The 19,430-nt window shown below is 41.4% G+C and overlaps 1 protein-coding gene across 6 annotated transcripts in view; it reads right to left on the bottom strand.

The window, feature by feature from the left end:
- The window catches only part of nrxn2b (neurexin 2b), a 719,066-nt gene that overhangs the window by 328,659 nt on the left and 370,977 nt on the right, over positions 1-19,430 (bottom strand). The window lies entirely within an intron of this gene.

Below are 19,430 nucleotides of genomic sequence, written 5' to 3'. Positions count from 1 at the left end.
CATGTTAAATTTTATATTTGGGGTAAAATATCAAGTCTTTTCAAGTAAACCGGTTCAAGTCCAATTCAAGTCCCAAGTCATTGGTGTAAAAGTCCAAGTCAAGTCACAAGTCTTAGAACATTTTTTCAAGTCAAGTCTAAAGTCATAAAATTAATGACTCGAGTCTGACTCGAGTCCAAGTCATGTGACTCGAGTCCACACCTCTGGAAAAAGCACCAACCCTTCAAAGATACTAGTGCAGGCCTTTCATCTTTGGGTAAGTGTGGGTAAGCTTTGGGATTGTACCCACACTTATCACACATGGAGCTCAAGTGGTAATTGCACAGCAGTTTTGCCCTTTGGGTTCCCTGCGTGGATTTTTATATGCAAGTCTACTTTGAGTAGACCACAGAATACCCATGTGGGAAACACAGCAGTTTTGCCCTTTTAGGACCCTAAGAGGGAATTCTGTGGTTAACCCACTGTGGGTTGCCCATAGTACATGTAGATGGGGCTCCATTGGCCTCTTTGTGAATTAGCCCAGGCGGGCCAGAAGCACTTTTACCCTGAAAGGCCCCCCATCACATTTTTCTTTGGCCAAAATGGGTTTGCCAATAAAAACCCATGCTGGGATTCCAAAGGGCAAAACTGCTGCCCGCCCTGTGTAGGAACACCTACATGGGCCCTGCGTGGGATAACTGAGTTTGCCAGGCCCACACAGCTTACTGATAACCTATCTACTGTGTTCCTGCACAAGCATGTTTGTAACTGTGACTACTGAAGAAAATGAAACTATAGAACATTTTTTTAATACACTGACAGAAATACAAGGCTGAGAGAAGATGATTGATTGAAAACCTGAAGGAAATAAAAAGTGAAACTGGATCTTGTTCATAAACTGCAAAAGAACTCAAGAAGCAAAATACATATTCCATTTTGTATGATCGACTATCTTGGTTGAAAGGATTTGAGTTTTCCTTTGTGTGTGTTTGAGGGCAAGTGACTCTATAGTGAAGTGGCTCACATGTTCGACTATCGTCAAGCAATTGTCAGGAATGAAGGGTTTAAAAATCTGCCAAGTCACCTATCTGGTTACTTTGACTTGATGAAGTTACTTTTCTTTTCCAATTAATGTTCTGATGTACACTACATCCAACTGGTGGCAGTAATGTACCATGTTGCACATGTGTGCCCTGAACAATAGGGGTAGGGGAGTCCACACCAAGTATATAGGTATACTGTGGGTATGCTGCTACTCTCTGCTTAGTGTGGGGAGCCCATACTAAGGGCTGTCCCACTGGGATCCATGTGGACCCAAAGTGCAGGCCACAGATGTGCCCTACATATCATGCTGGTACTGGGGCCTGTGGGTCTGCCTACAGTGCCTGAACACAGGTCACAAGGGGGATGTTTGCAGGTAGGAACAAATTGCTGATGGATTATCTGTAGCCAAATAAACAAACAGAAACTGTTCTGGGGTTTTTTTGTTGTTGTTTTTTGGAATAGTATTTAAATGCATAACTATACAAAGACCAATTTAATTCAGACCTGCTATTTTGTTTTAGTCTCTTATACAAAAACATGAACATCGCTGTAACACTACAGCTGTTAAACCAAACTGGACTAAAATAGAGCACGAGTACAAAAAAGTTATCACTGAAAACTAATTAATTAATTTTAATTACACCGAGAGCTTATTAAATAAACAATAAACAAAAACCAGATGAAGCCCAGTGTTGCTCTTGTAATCACCACCTATTGATCAGCAATGCTTTCCAATTTATTAAGAATAATAAAAAAGAAAAAGGCAAAGCAGACAATATAAAAGTGCAATATAAACCAAAAATGCTTTTAGAAATATTTGGTTTAGCCAGTGCAGGAATAGCAATCAATCAGTATACTTGATCAGTTTCACCTTGTGATGTCTCATTCTCTATATAGAGCCATGTGTACAGGTTTGTTGCTAGTGTTAAAAGATTGATTTTCGTGCACCAAAGTAGTTACAGCTGTAACAATGAGAAGCTGGTGGGTGTTTCTTAGGTGTACCGTAGGCAGTGAACTGAGACTACATGGTCTTCTTCCTTCCTACATTTGTGGGAGGTGCGTGTATGAGTGTTTGTGAGTGAGAGAGAGGGAGTGAGCAGAAGCGGGTGAGAGCTTACGCTTCCGTTCAACCTTGCAGAGGAGAGTGGTACATGCTGTGCACAATAGCTACATCTCCCACACACAAACATGTTGTCCTGTTTTCATACTGTACAACAACAGTATTCTAACTGGATGATTGGGATCTCTGTGTGTAAGCTTGGGTGGATAACCGTTAAAGAGAATGAAAGAAAGTAAGACCAACCCATTTTCAAAGAAGTACTGTTAAAATTTTAATTCAGGCCTTGGGTTATGGCGTTGGCGGTGGTGAGGGGAACGAAGGCAATGAGAGGGCAGAATATGTGTGTGGACAGAAGATGATGACCGGGATGCTGTGTCAGCATTGCTCTTTTTCTGGCCAAGAATGTGGCACAGGAGCGCCGCGGGATAATTTGATGACACGTTTGTGTGTTTGAAAGTGACCTAAGCGAGGAGGAGGCGATATGTACGCGAATGTTCGTGTCTATCCACCTGTACTTTATATCACAATTGTCTGGAAAACATATTGAGCTTTGAGGACTTATTTGTTAGATTTACATATTTTTTATGATGGTTTGAGTGTGCCAATGTGTGCGGTGCATTAGAGTGTTTCGCAGTTTAGTGCCAACCCCGTGTCCCCTCTCTCCTTTGCCATCTGTGCTCCTGGCATGGCTCCTTACTGTCGGTAATGAAGAGGAACCACCCCCACTCCCATCTCCACTCTCCTCCACCCACCCACCCCTCTCTCTCACTCTTTTGCTTACTTGTCTGGCTCTCTAACAAACCTTTTCCTTTAACTGTGTTGTCTTTCCCCCAAAATGACTTTACTACCTAGAAATCTCCATACACTCCTAAACTCCCGAACTCGCTGCTTTTGAAACATCCCCCTGAACTGCAGCTCCCCTGAATCTGCTTGACTTGATATTGATTCTTCTTTAAACAGAGCCTCTCAGCATGGTGCCTCTTAAGTTCAAACATTTGAAAGCCTACTTCCCACTCAAATGAACAAATCCTATAAATACTGCACATCTGTGTTCTAAAACCCACACTCACAGCCTAACATTATATATACTTGCACACAAATAAATGTAATCACACGTGAACCATACGCATATATCACATACGATAATATGAAATGCTAATGTAATTGGTCTTATATTAGCTATCCCCCAAATCAGTACTGAAGCCAAATTCAGTTTTAACAGCAAATGTCAAAGTTGTTTTATGTCAGCAAAGCTACAATTAGCATTTAGAGTCCTGTTAAAAACTAAATACAACCCGTGTTTCAGTAGCTTCTCGTACTACCTGCAGCAGCAATAATTCGAAGTGATAATTTCCTGCATCTAAGTTTCTTTCTTTCATTGTAGAGAAATCCTGACTCACTATTCTTAACAATGTTGCTTCAGTTCATTGAGGTTTGTGGGCATTCATTCATGCACAGCTCTCTTAAGAGTCCTTAAGAGTCAAGTGCAATTAATCAGCAGCACCTGGTTCCTATTTAACTTCTGAATTCTTAGTAAGCAGTGTGTACTTTTTCACACAGGACGCTATGAAAGCATTTTCCCATGATTGTATTTGACACATTGTTGCTAAAGTTTCCATCCAACTCTGAACGGAACACTTGGAACTCACATACAGTATCCTGTGATTATTGAAAAGATGTGTATTTAAACTTGTCTTTAACAAATCATTTTTTTTGTGACTGACCCTGAAACATAACCAAGTTACAGTATTTTTAAGTATTATTCTGCAGAATGAACTGACATTAGGAAAACAACACAACAACTTCAACTGTAAGTGAACTATTGTGTAACTGGTTTATCCACTGTCTCTGCTCTTCTACTCTCTACTTAAAACCAACACTCCCTGGTTCTCCATCACTCCCTTGTTTCTCTGAGAAGCATTTTGGGGGGAGTAGTTCAGGAGGTCTTGGACGCCATGCATTTCCAAACCACAGGTTCAGTGCACTTTTCCTCATGTTTCCCTCTAATGAGCCCTCCCTTGTGCCAGCATAGCCTGGAGCAGATGGGATGGTTCAGCATGGCATCACCAGCCGACACAGTGGCATGTCAAACAGGCGGTCATGGGCCTGAGCATGCCAAGCACAGTCATACTCTATCGCCATATGGGAATAATGTGCACTGAGATCATGCTGGATAGGCTGACAGAGTGCGATACATGGCCTGAGTCGCCTGCAAATCAGAACAAATGCCTATGGATGCTTAAGCATATATGTATAAGTCTCAAGGCACAAACAAATGACTGTTGACCAGGCTGAGGTCAAGGCTTCAAACACGCTCAGAGTACTGCTGTAGACACTCATCTGTTCACACATGCAAAATGCTCTCTACCCCTGCAGACACGTGCTGTGCACTCACAAATTTGCAAACAGACACACACGCACAATCCAGTCCATTCATCAAATGGCAATAAAAGACAGACACACAATTCTATACAACGCTCACCAGCCCTGGCAGTTGCTCCCATTCACACACCAATAGAGGCACACACACCCCCTCCCCTCGGTCCTCTGCAGACTGTGATGATGGCTTGTGTTTGGGAGGTTAATGGCTGTTTGCTCCCCACAACCTTCACACTTGATTACTCAAGTCGACTGCTGTCTGGACTGCGGGGGACATCTCCAGGACACCACAGCCCTTCCTGCCACCACTCTCATAAGTATGCCTTGTTCATTAGAAATGTTAATGAAGTTTGAGGACACAGTGTGCAAAGTGATGGGAAATGATCCTCAGTGTTATTAGACCACAGCATTAGAAATGATTTAGCAGTGCCTTAAAAAACATAAAATAAAGGAAGAAAAGTACATCTTGAAAGATGGAGGAGCAGAACAAAAGTGTTCTGCATTATGCAGGTCACATTTTTATCTATTGCATTTTTAAAAATTCAGTGTGGGCTTTGCAGTGCACTGCATGATGACCGTCTGATTTCCATTTGAAAGTAAAGAAATGTGCTGTATGGATAATTTGTGAAATTACTATAAAGTGTGGGAAATTACACACCCACTGAAGTAGTGCAGTTTTTAGAAAAAGTGCCACAACTTCAAACGCTGCATAAAATATCTGTTCCCCAAAGTAGTTAACTTGGCAGTATTAAAGCAAACAGACCTTTTAGTCTTTACTTAGAGAGACTCCAGTGTTGGCACTCGTCCCAAAGTGTTCCAAGTGCAGGTAAGAGGCAAATTCACTACAAAAACAACATAAAATTTATATATATATGGTCATTGCTTTGTTGAAAGCTAAAGTCTTGAACCTATTAGTAATCTGCTAAAACTAACATTGCTCTTTATTAGTGGCTTGCAGAAATGATATTGTTCTGCAAACTGAATACTTCTGATTACAGGTTTCTGTAGCTCGCTTGGTCTGAAAAATATCCAGTTTGTTAAAAAATAATTTGACGAGCTGACTTCTGAAGTTGAACAGGTGTGCTTGTTTAATTGAAATGAAGAGCGGGCTTGTGGGAAACACATTTTACACTGCTGTTGGTGTAAGATGATTAAAGAGTACATTTGCACACCAAATATATACAGGAGAAATACTAACATAGTCACAGAATTGTAATGAGCAAATATCCAAATCGATAATTTAAGTAATCATATATCTGTCAATAAAACAAGGCACGAGGCAGGTAAAACACTTGGAAATAGCCTTGCAGAGCAAAGATTTGAGTACATAGTTCATGATGTGCTATTTTTTTATGCACTGCTTGTTTATCTTGCAGTACTGAACACACCAGTCTATGTTCTATTAATTACAGCCACGGGCACATGATTTAAATTATGTCCTGTTTAAATTATCTGTGGATTTGGTTAAAATATATACAATGCATACATAATCATGTAAACCGAACGACTGCAGGCCACAGACATGGGTGATAACTAATTTTGAAAAATCTATTATTTTGCGACCTTAAAAATAGAAGCACAGAAGAAAAGTAAAATAATTATGCAAATCCGCAGGAAAAAGATAATTCGTGAAATTTCATTTTGCCACTCAGCGCATGATGAGGCCATAAACAACTGAATTATTGTTCAGTGGTTTTAAAATGCTTTCAGTGACATTACATACTTGTTTTTTGCAACAGAATGCAGCACTACTAGATTTGAATCACAAAATCTGCTCCCTGCTATCCACAAATGTCTCATATATGTGGTGAAAATTGAATTTACAGAGGTAAAGACTATGCAAATGACGCCTTATTCGGAAACCCAGGGGTGCCATTTTATGATTCATGACTGGTAACTGTGTTAACTACCTTCATTGACTTTCAGATGCAGAAGTGTCTTGTTTAAAAATGAGCTATGCGATGTCTAAATTGGAAGGAGTATTTTGGCTGAGCCACAATATTATATAGATTATACATGTGAGTTTGGATAGACAGCCTTATATCCTTCTGCTCTGCAGGCATTGGTGAAGCACCATTTACTAAATGGCTATTATGTACATATAGCAAATGTGGGAATGGAAGCTGAAACAATGTTTCTACTCTGGTGGGATGTGGTGTGCAGGAGGGCCAAGGGTTCTTCAACTGGGGCAAGTGATCCATTTGGACATGATATTGTTTCTGTAAGAGGAAAGGCTCGTAGCAGAAATAGTTACATAAGACTCCAGAAGTTCATATTGTTTCTATGGCAAGAGACAGGGGTTTTATTTTGCTCTTCAGTGTTATCAGGATAAGACCTCTTTTGACGATAATGCCATTTGGCTCCTATCTTAAGATATCATATTTTGTGACTCACAGGAGCGCAGGCCTATCGCTGCAGATCTAATGAAAAGCTGGGTGTATTTTTGTGCATGCGTGTGTGCATTTGTGTCTGCATGCATGCCATCTAAATGGCAGCCATCTGCTAACAGCAAAGATGGCTGTGATGGAAAGATATAAGCAGAAAACAGAGATAAAAATACAAGGAGACATCTATATCGTGATCCTCCTCTTCATCTCCCCCCCCCCACCCATTTTTTTTTGTTACAGCTACTGCCTATATTTCTATGTGCCTTTCTCTGATTCAAAACTACATTTCCCAACTCCATAAAGTAACTCGCCCTGTGTGCAGGAGCTCCGAGGACAGAGTCACTTTTTTGTTAGGAACTGTGGAATCGGGAGGGATGTGTTTTGTTGGTGCATGGAAGGAATTGGGGAGTGGTAAGTGGGGGGTCTGGTAGTCAGTTGAGTACATGGTTGCATGCTGACACAACAGCAAAACAGCCCTCCTACAGCCACATCCAAAATATCTCATGCATGGTGCTGCATTACACACACACAAAAAGATGAGAGGTGGCTGAGTGTGTGTATAGACTACAGAACTGTGTGTGTGTGTTTGTGTGTGTGTTGATGGGGAGGGAGAGAAGAGAAATAAAAAGCAGGGCGGGGAGCAGCAAACAGATTATGTCCCCCAGCCATGATTATCTACGCCTGCCGCTCTGACCCCCCGTCCCAATTACCAAGATAAGGCAGCCTGTGTCCATGTGTGTGCCTGTACAGGAGTGTGTCTACTTTCCTTTCGTTGAAGAAAAATATGTGATGCTTGCTCGTTCATAGGGCATTTGTGTTCACTGGTAGCTATCAGGGACCACACACTTTTTACTTCCCACTGTTCTTGCCCCATTGCAGGAGGGTTGTAGGTGTGGTGCTTTAGAATGATGAAATAGCTTCTCTTGATAGTTTCTAGAATTGCAGATGGACAAGAATACGTGTTTGAGTCAGGAAGATGTTGAGAGGACACCTGATTGATTTCAAAAAGCAGGAAATGAATCATACATTTTTCTCCATCCTCTCTAGAATTTTAGAGCTCCTGCTGGAGCATCAAAGACAGGCAACTCCCATCTTCCCTTTCGTACTGCCATCTGCGCCCTGCCTCTTTGCTTTGCCTTTTCATCCTCACCCTCCTTTGCATGCTTCTTATCAGTGCCTGTCATCTTCTCATTTTTTTTAACTCCCTCTCTTTACATCTCTCTTCCCCACAGGTCCCGTAGGGGATGCTGATTTATGATTTGAACCGCATTTCCCAACATGCTGGAGTAAGAGGGTCTGATCCCACGGGACAACCATCAGTCCTGTAAGACAGCATGGGTCTCGACAGCTCCAGGTTGGTGCCAGTTCTCTCATTAGAATCTCCGCAATGAGTCAACATGTAGGCTGTCACTAAAGCCTCGTAGAGCTGAAAGGAGGCACAATGACCACCTGGACTACTGTGATGCCACTGAGGGAGCCACAAGACAGCTCAAGACAAAGATCCTGGGGGAGGTGTGGCAGTTTATGGAGCACTATCCGTCAGTAATATCACATACTGTGTGTGGCAAAGTCAAGAACACTGTTATCTGTAGGCCTACGCACACATTTTTCAGTGGTTCAGCAATGCCTATGGTTTGATAAAATGCATTTTTTTTAAACAAATATTCTAACACAATCATTGGCCAATGTCGATGGCCCATTTCATTTGCAGGATCCCATCAGTTGTGAAAGCTGCTTTTGTTTTCCTGTTACCATAATTCTGAAATGAAATGAAACTCCTATGTGGATATGAAAAGTATTTTTTTACTTCATTACTTATCACTAATCCCGACATATGATTACCAGCTATCTTTTATACAGAAGCACTAAAAATTTATGAGAACTGCAGTATTGCATACTTTATTTTTTTTTTTTTAAATATACAGATAGGAACAAAATTATTATAAGCACTATGGAATTTAAAGTTTTTGTCAAACTTTTGTGCTTTTTTAAAGTGCATTTTGAACAGAGCAGGGGATTCTCAACATTGGATTTCTAAACATACTAGTTTTCAACTAGAAATAATAAATAATTTCTATTTGCACACCATAGAATTATTTCAGAATAAAGCAAAAACTACTAGGGTCAATATTGTTAACCCTCTGAAAAACTGAACTTTTTTTGTGAGCCACAGCACAAACTACTGCTGGGCAATGATGTGCTTTAATGTTTTAATGCTCAAAGGTGTAAAATCAAGTTCATTTCAACTTTCACTTGAGAAAGCATCGCGCCAAAAAAATTGAAACTTATCTCAAAACAGGAGATGAATACGCAAAATTTGCAGAATTTCTAAGTGTCATGAACTGGAGTGATAATTATTATTAAGAAATTCCAGGAGAACTACGCAGTTGGACCTGGCAGAGGTAGGAAGTGAAAGATTTTAAAGACTCTGGAAAGAAAATAAGGGAAAGTTGTTTCTAAAGCCCCCACACCACTGCCAAGACACCAGTGAAAGAATCTTTGAGAGTACAATTCCCGACTTGACTAAATCAATTTCTAGATGCTCGCAGACTGAAGCATGCCAAGGACAACCTGGATAAAGCTTTTGCATACTGGAAACACATCATTTGCTCTTATGAGATGAAACTAGAGCTTTTTAGCCACAGAGAGGCTGCTTATGTTTGGAGAAAGAAGGGAGAAGCATACAACCCAAAGAACACCACAGTGATATCCACAGTGAGGCATGGTGGTGGGAGCATTATCTTATAATGCTTAGGCATCTGGAACTGGGAATCTCATCAACGTGGAAGGAATCATGAAGAAACAAGGATGTATGAAGATTTTAAAAGAAAATTTCAAGTAGTCAGCAGCAAAACTTGGTTTGCATGATTGATTTGTCTTCCAACACAGCAACAAGCTAAAACACAGGCCACGTTTGGCGAAGAAGTACCTCCAGAAGACCAAAATTGAATGTTAAAGACTGGCCTGCATAAACATTTAACTTGAGTTCCACTGAAAAAACTTTGGGGTGAACTTAAGGTCCATACCAGAAGACCTACAAATCTGAAAGAGCTTCGGATATTAGCCAAAATGAATGGGCTGGGATAATTCAGTTGACATATTTTTGTCAGCTGAAATTATTGTGTTGTGAAATGATTTTGTTTCTGTGTGCAAAGTAAAATAAGATATAAATCCAAATTAAGCAAAGACATTTGGAAAAAGATGTCTTAAAAATTCCTTGCTCTGTTTAAAGAGCACTTGGGAAATGGGAAATTTTTATGGGGAGGCCAATCATTCTCTCCTTACCTGTGAAATTGCTGCTACTTTTGTTCATATGTAAAAGTCCCAATCCCCTTAAAACAACACTAAAACATACTTTTCTTACTTTGTTCAGCAAAACAATAAAACTGAATGAGAAGGTATGTCGTAGTCCAGACTCCAAAACTCCAACACAACAGTGAGACATCAGTGACGGACAGCAGTGGGACTGGATATGTGTGGAGAACAACTTGTTAGTGCTAAAGATGGCTTAACCGCTTGGCTGCCAAGATGAATCCCCTGAAACCAAAAGGATCCAATACACACACTGCTGAGGTTTAAGATGTCAATGAGCAAGTCAAGCTTCCCACATTCCTTTCCAACAACCTCCACAAGCTCTTCAGTGGACCAGGAGGGCAAAAACGGTATTCCTAAACACACTGTTTTCAACATGGAAAGCTAGACACTGAATCTGTCTCTCTCTGTTTTCTCAAGTTGCAAATCTGAATTTTTTGAGAGGTTAGATTTGGTGTAGAGAGTGTAGACTTGTGACATGAGACCAATGAGAACTTTGCCACAAGGTTCTTAAATTCAGAGGAAGCAGCTAGAGAAGGGAAAAGGAGGAGGTAAATAAGAAAAAGCACAGCGAGAATCTTTTTAAATCTTCCACATTCACTCAGTTTAAACTGCAGCAACTCTGGTTCTTCACCTTCCAAGTATAAACTTCAGCATTGCCTTATGTTATCTTGTTATGTATCATTGGCATTTGCAATCATTCATAGCTACTGGCCTTAGCACTATATATAATTACACAGGTTACCATATAGCCCGATGTAAATTAGCAGACAGCTGCGTACACATACAATTTATTATGCTGCCATGTTTCCACACAAACACATTAGTACATTCCATTGCAGTTTCAGTTAGAAAATGTTCTGATTGCTTATTCCTTTGATGTTTATAAAGGCTTCAAAGAACTTCTTTATTAAGTCATGCCTGTTTAACATTTAAAGAGGCATTTGGTTTGTTTCCATTAAAACAAGCAAAGAGCTAAATGTGAGAAAATATTTTAAAATGAAACAGAGTTGCACAGAGATATTTATGTGTAGTTTTTAACAGGCTGTTTTGTGTGTGACACCACACTTTTTTTTTCCTACGCAAATGCTAGGAGGGCTGCATATATTTAATGCATTTGTTTTTTTGCTGGTGTTCAGCATTTTCACCAATTCCACAGTGACGACTGCTAATTTTATTCAAATGTGTTAACTACTGGAAAAATGCAAGATTCATTTCAGCTGTCCTTCACTGAGCGAGATGACTGATTTTAACACAAGTCTGCTTATATTAAATTATGCACCAATCCCTGAGGGTGCACCAGAGGCATTATGTTAATAAACCTTCTCTCATTGGCTCATTGCATCACACTTGGCCTGGAGTTTTGGAAGATACAATGAACATTAAATAAAAGAAAAAAGAGCCATCCTCCATTGGAGCATTAAATTGCCTTTAAAAATCAAATCCCAATCCAAGCATTTCCAAAACAAAATTTATTCAGTCTCTCTCTGATACATGCTCCAACTTTCCAAACTGTAGGATGTTGCGAATGCTGACGGCAACTTTTAGTGCCTACTGCAACTCCATCTTTGACATCTACTTGGCTCAGACAAGACATGGTGACTCATGATTTAAGTGAGCGATTGGAAACTCATTCAAATTCAATATTTGTGATTCACTGAGAAAATAAGAGAAAGCCATCTGCTCGGAGGCAAGTGAGACCAAGCAGGGGAGGTAGATAAGAACCCAATTTGCTACAATTTAGACTGAACAAACTACCTATTCAGATTTTCAGTTGTCATGACACCTGAATATATATTCATATATATATATATTCATATATATATATATATATATATATATATATATATATATATATATATATATATATATATGAATATATATATATATATATATATATATATATATATATATATATATATATATTCATACTTGGGGATCCCGCAGGCGAATGGGAACCATGAAGAGGCCGCTAGAAAGGCTGCAACCACCAAGTACCTGCAGAGGGTCAGGCAAGTCCTGAGGAGTCAGCTGAATGGTAAGAACAAGATCCGGGCCATCAACACATACGCCCTGCCCGTGATCAGGTACCCTGCTGGGGTAATAAGCTGGCCAAAGGAGGAGATAGAAGCCACTGACATAAAGACAAGAAAGCTCCTTGCCATGCATGGAGGGTTTCACCCCAAGTCCAGCACCCTGAGGCTGTACGCTAAGCGGAAGGAAGGGGGCCGGGGACTGGTGAGTGTCAGCACCACAGTCCAGGATGAGACGATGGCCCCAACTGACCGAGTGCTCAGTGAATACCTCAGGCAGCAGAAACCCAAGAAAGAGGATGGAGACGAGGAACCATCATGGAAGGACAGGCCCCTGCACGGTATGTACCACCGGCAGATAGAGGAGGTGGCTGATATCCAGAAATCCTACCAGTGGCTGGACAAAGCTGGACTGAAAGACAGCACAGAGGCACTAATCATGGCAGCACAAGAACAAGCTCTGAGCACAAGATCCATAGAGGCTGGGGTCTATCACACCAGGCAAGACCCCAGGTGCAGGCTGTGTAAAGATGCCCCAGAGACAATCCAGCACATAACAGCAGGGTGCAAGATGCTAGCAGGCAAGGCATACATGGAACGCCATAACCAAGTGGCCGGCATAGTGTACAGGAACATCTGTGCTGAGTACAACCTGGAAGTCCCGAGGTCAAAATGGGAGATGCCCCCAAGGGTGGTGGAGAATGACCGAGCTAAGATCCTGTGGGACTTCCAGATACAGACGGACAAAATGGTGGTGGCTAACCAACCGGACATAGTGGTGGTAGACAAACAGAAGAAGACGGCCGTAGTGATCGATGTAGCGGTTCCGAATGACAGCAATATCAGGAAGAAGGAACACGAGAAGCTGGAGAAATACCAAGGGCTCAGAGAAGAGCTCGAGAGGATGTGGAGGGTGAAGGTAACGGTGGTCCCCGTGGTAATCGGAGCACTAGGTGCGGTGACTCCCAAGCTAGGCGAGTGGCTCCAGCAGATCCCGGGAATAACATCGGAGATCTCTGTCCAGAAGAGCGCAGTCCTGGGAACAGCTAAGATACTGCGCAGGACTCTCAAGCTCCCAGGCCTCTGGTAGAGGACCCGAGCTTGAAGGATAAACCGCCCGCAGGGGCGTGCTGGGTGTGTTATATATATATGAATATAATGAATTGCATTTATATAGCGCTTTTTGAGACCCTCAAAGCACTTTACAATTCCACTAGTCATTCACTCTCACATTCACACACTGGTGGAGGCCACAGCTGCCCTGGGGCAGACTGACAGAAGCGAGGCTGCCTTATCGTGCCATCGGCCCCTCTGGCCAACACCAGTAGGCAGTAGGTGAAGTGTCTTGCCCAAGGACACAACGACCAAGACTGTCCAAGCCGGGGCTCAAACTGGCAACTTTCTGATTACAAGATGAACTGCCAACTCTTGAGCGGATCAAGTTATATACAGTGGGGCAAAAAAGTATTTAGTCAGCCACCGATTGTGCAAGTTCCCCCACTTAAAATGATGACAGAGGTCAGTAATTTGCACCAGACGTACACTTCAACTGTGAGAGACAGAATGTGAAAAAAAAATCCATGAATCCACATGGTAGGATTTGTAAAGAATTTATTCGTAAATCAGGGTGGAAAATAAGTATTTGGTCACCTCAAACAAGGAAAATCTCTGGCTCTCACAGACCTGTAACGTCTTCTGTAAGAAGCTTTTCTGTCCCCCACTCGTTACCTGTATGAATGGCACCTGTTTGAACTCATCATCTGTATAAAAGACACCTGTCCACAGCCTCAAACAGTCAGACTCCAAACTCCGCCATGGCCAAGACCAAAGAGCTTTCGAAGGACACCAGGAAAAGTATTGTAGACCTGCACCAGACTGGGAAGAGTGAATCTACAATAGGCAAGCAGCTTGGTGTGAAAAAATCAACTGTGGGAGCAATCATCAGAAAATGGAAGACATACAAGACCACTGATAATCTCCCTCGATCTGGGGCTCCACGCAAGATCTCATCCCGTGGGGTCAAAATGATCATGAGAACGGTGAGCAAAGATCCCAGAACCACACGGGGGGACCTGGTGAATGACCTGCAGAGAGCTGGGACCAAAGTAACAAAGGTCACCATCAGTAACACACTACAACGGCAGGGAATCAAATCCCGCAGTGCCAGACGTGTTCCGCTGCTGAAGCCAGTGCATGTCCAGGCCCGTCTGAAGTTTGCCAGAGAGCACATGGATGATACAGCAGAGGATTGGGAGAATGTCATGTGGTCAGATGAAACCAAAGTAGAACTTTTTGGTATAAACTCAACTCGTCGTGTTTGGAGGACGAAGAATACTGAGTTGCATCCCAAGAACACCATACCTACTGTGAAGCATGGGGGTGGAAACATCATGCTATGGGGCTGTTTTTCTGCCAAGGGGACAGGACGACTGATCCGTGTTAAGGACAGAATGAATGGGGCCATGTATCGTGAGATTTTGAGCCAAAACCTCCTTCCATCAGTGAGAACTTTGAAGATGAAACGAGGCTGGGTCTTCCAACATGACAATGATCCAAAACACACCGCCCGGGCAACAAAGGAGTGGCTCCGTAAGAAGCATTTGAAAGTCCTGGAGTGGCCTAGCCAGTCTCCAGACCTCAACCCCATAGAAAATCTGTGGCGGGAGTTGAAAGTCCGTGTTGCTCGGCGACAGCCTCAAAACATCACTGCTCCCGAGAAGATCTGCATGGAGGAATGGGCCAAAATACCAGTTACTGTGTGTGCAAACCTGGTAAAGACCTATAGTAAACGTTTGACCTCTGTTATTGCCAACAAAGGTTATGTTACAAAGTATTGAGTTGTATTTTTGTTATTGACCAAATACTTATTTTCCACCCTGATTTACGAATAAATTCTTTACAAATCCTACCATGTGGATTCATGGATTTTTTTTCACATTCTGTCTCTCACAGTTGAAGTGTACCTCTGGTGCAAATTACTGACCTCTGTCATCATTTTAGGTGGGGGAACTTGCACAATCGGTGGCTGACTAAATATTTTTTTGCCCCACTGTATATATACATTGTATCTGCAGGAAAAATGGTTGCAGGTCTCTTCAACTTTGCTATTTAATTCAGTAGCCAAGGCTGCACATAACTGATGAAGCACAGAATGTGTTTTAATTCAGGTGTGTGTGGAGGGAGGAATTATTCTTTCATTCCTCCATTGTGGATCACATCCAGTTTCTTATTGGATATATTGTACAATCACTCACTTTATTCCAGTGTTTCATTAGAAGTATTTAATTGTGTGGATGTTATAAAGAGAGTGTGGACATAATAAATAGCATACTAAGCAATGGTACTGAATAGTAGTCGTACAAACACTTACGACTTTGTGTCGATTGTAATTTACAGTGCTGATAACATTATATAGCTCCTCTTGCATTCTTTCATATTGTATTCTGCATATATATTCTGCTCCAAGTGAGTTCAAACAGATAAAAACCAAAGTCAACATGAGTACATTCAACTGAGAAACCAGGACATTTGGAGAAATCAGGTCACGCTGGTAATATAACCTGGATACTGCATGTGCAGCTGATCAGTAAGGAGTTAAAATACTGCTACCACTATCAGAAAATAGTGGTGAAATCTTCCTGCATGCTGCACAAAAATAAGCGAGCACATAGAATTACTATTGGATTCATCAACTGCGCATGTGTCTCATGCTTCTTTATAAGGAAAACATTACATAAAGGTGTGTCATGGCAGAAAGAATGCAAAAGAAAATGTAATGTCCAAGGTTAAAACCATACAAGGTCCATTTTAGTTAAGTATTACCTTGAAAATGACATTTTTTTAAGGGGGGGGGGGGGGGGGGGGGTTGCTTATAAAAATAAGTTGAGCTTAGGCTGTGTTAACAGATGGCAAATGTTATGTTTCCCCAAGACACAAGTGATAAAAGAAAAGGTTTCACATGAGAGTGGACTTATTAAGCTTATTTCCAGCTCCATATTACTATTCTTGGATTCTGCTAGAGTGGCTTTGCACGCTACAGTCAAAAGAGATCATTCTTTATCTCATATTGAGCCTTGGTGCGGCACCTCAGTTCAACCATGAGCCATTTTAGTTATTCACCCTTTAAAGCCCTTTAAGCCAGCTGTCTCCTGATTGGCTGCTGAGATTACAACATTAAGGAAGATCTACTTCACAGCATACAGATCTAAGAGAAAAAAACAAAAAACAGTGTTCACGACAGCATGTAGGCTGAACTCTCAAGTCTGAGAAATTACTTGTACATACACTGACCTCACTACCATATCAGTATGGCGACAGTACGCTAGCAGTGAATTGGGGAAGTGTTTCCCATTAAAATAAATGTTATGTTCGAGAGGATAAAGTGTGCATATTAAGATAAAACTGCAGCTTTTTAACCAACTCTCCATTCTGACCAATATTTCATTGCTAACTCTTCTAAAGCTGCTTTTTGATTATTTTGAAATGTTCTTTTGGAAAATGACAAATGTGCATAACTAGTGAATGAATTTGTTACAAAGCCTAAAAGGTCCATTTAGTCTTGTGATGATTTCTACACCCTGTATTTTTCAGTCCTGCCTAATGAACAGTTATTTGTAATGTCTCCTACACACTGGGCGTTTCAGTCTATGCTGAAGTGAGCACTTTCAGATGGATGGGGCAAAGGCTATGGCATTAGCAGACGGAGTTCTCACACCCCACATGCTGGCCATATGTCATGCCAAATCGCATCTCATCTCTCGCTAAGAGAAGGTGCTGCTGGAGGCTGAGAGGCCACCCTCCAAACCGATATCATCAGCTTGACACCCTGACCTGGACAGAGCTGAGGGCTACAGCTATGCTCTGTATCATATCTAGACACATTAAGTCAACTGAGCTACGCTGCAATAAAACACAAAGCCGATCTTTCAAAACTAGGCAGCCCAAAGTCCAGACATAAAAGCGGGTCAATAACAGTGCAGTCCATTAAATGCATTATTTGTGGGTACTACCAAATACTTGTGAATATATATCTTAATGTCATAATTAACTGCATGGTGGTGTGGTGGTTAGCCCTGTTTCAGTGTCACAGTAAGAAGGTCCTGAGTGGGAATCAAGGCCTTTCTTTGTAGATTTTCCATGTTCTCTCTGTGTCTGTGCAGGTTCTCCCAGATACTCTTCATCCCACATTCCAAAGAGACGAATGGGGATAGAATAATTAGCGACTATAATATGGCTGTGAATGGTTGTCTGTCTCTACTGTATGTGTTAGCCCCATGACGGATGGCCTGCCCAGAGTGTCCAGGAGAGGATACATGAATCTTCGTTATGGTTACAATGTAAAATGAATGCTCAGCCTGCAAAATCTTTGTTCTGCTGGCTACTTTCTTTGTGGACCAACCAGCAGACACTTCGGTAATCCTGACTTTCTTACTAAAATTCAAGGCTTAAGCTTTTGTAGGACTCGGGAGGCGATATCGACCAGGAGATGTCATGGTACTGAATAAATTGTTGTCTGTAGTTCTGCCTGATTTGTTCCCTCACTGCTTTTTCTCTTCCTCTCTCTCTCTCTCTCTCTCTCTCTCACACACACACACACACACACACACACACACACACACACACACACACACACACACACACACACACACACACAGATACAAACACAGTCCCTCGCTCTCATCCAGTTACACTTACTGTATATACTTGAAACTCTCACACACTGTTGTGTGACCGAGAGAAGTCCTACCCATAAAAAAGGAAATTACCAGACAAGATCAGTCATGCAAAGAAACAAAGAAAGGTTAAATAAAATATTCCCTGCAAAACCACTGAATTCCAAGTCTGCAACAAATTACTACTTAAGTAGAAAGAATGCGTAAGAAAATCAATATTTAAACTCAACAGCTTCTTTTGAGCTTTAACAATAAAGCATACAGAACCTCTGATGCCACAGCTTTCAGTACGGAAGTTGTTCAGTTTTAAACAGGTTCACAGTGAAATGTTTGAACGCTATGTTGGAACAAAGCGTATGTCAGTCTTTAATCGAGCTAAACCCTTGTGTTAGTCTGACATCTAGTGGTTAATCCAGGGTATTGTGCTCTTTTAAGCATAATTGAAATGTTTCCTCTTCTGGTGTCTCTTCCACATATTTAGGGACATAATTCGACATACACTAAGGCCACTTCGAAACCCGATGGAAGCTCATGAGGTTTTTGCATTGTAGTTTTGTATGAATAGCTTTTAGGTGCAGTGATGTGAGTGACATAGTGTAACGACAAATGTGATTAATCTGGCTGCAATAACGAAGTAGAAAATTAATGCCCAATTCTCTAAACATACACAAAAGAAAACAGAAGTGATTTATTAATTGGTACCTTCTCAGCTGTTGTTGTTAGACACAGATCAAAGTCATGCCCCAACCTTTCCCCCTTCACAAATACTTCATCGAAACTGAGAAACACACCCACACACATGCAATCATTGGCAAACAAGAGGTTTTCTCTACTTTGTCACCACTGCTGGCAGCACTTACCTGTGGGCTAGTTGTTCAATTGTCAGTGACCGTGATAGAAATAACAGTTTGCTATCATTTTGTCAGCATGAGGCAGAAAAACATTAGCTTGCTCGGAAAACAAGCACACACCAGGTGGTGCCATCTCTCAGTGGATAAGCAATTAGCTTTGAAGGGGGGGGGACAAAACTACAGTTCCCCCCCCCACAAAGAAAACAAGCAACACCTGTGTGTGCAGCCATGTGGAGCCCAAACTCAGCGTCGCATAATAGAAAATAGGGACATCCAACAGGGGAGTGTCAAGTTGCCCTTTTCTGAATGTGTTTGTGGAAAAGGTTGACAGGAAAATGACTAGAATGGGGAATAAGCAGGAGGAAGGCAATGAAATAATTTCATAGCTGAGAGTAGACAAATGAGAAAGGTTGTGGGATGGAAAATTCTAATAATTACGCAAGTGAAACATTAATTAAATCTATGTGAGAAAAGGGGAAATTAAAGTGACAAAAGGAAATAAGAAAAACACAGATCAGGTAATTTAAAAAAAAGGGACAGACATACAATAGAGGCGGGAGAAAAAAGCTGAATGATGGGAAAAAATTAAAAGTTGTGTTTTCAAAACTAAGAAAATATGGGAGCAGAGACACGGGTAATGAGCGGAGGGAAACAAATCATGTGGACAGAAGAGAGCAGAAAGCGCCACGGCACAGAGTCAGGATGAAAAAGAC

Source organism: Aulonocara sp. 'chitande type north' Nkhata Bay, linkage group LG3 (assembly GCF_057382095.1).
Source record: "Aulonocara sp. 'chitande type north' Nkhata Bay isolate Kocher_YH1m ecotype deep benthic linkage group LG3, A_spYH_male_GT1.1, whole genome shotgun sequence".
Lineage (NCBI taxonomy): Eukaryota > Metazoa > Chordata > Actinopteri > Cichliformes > Cichlidae > Aulonocara > Aulonocara sp. 'chitande type north' Nkhata Bay.
The sequence above is the reverse complement of the archived record's forward strand: the minus strand, read 5'-3'. Positions and strand labels throughout refer to the sequence as shown.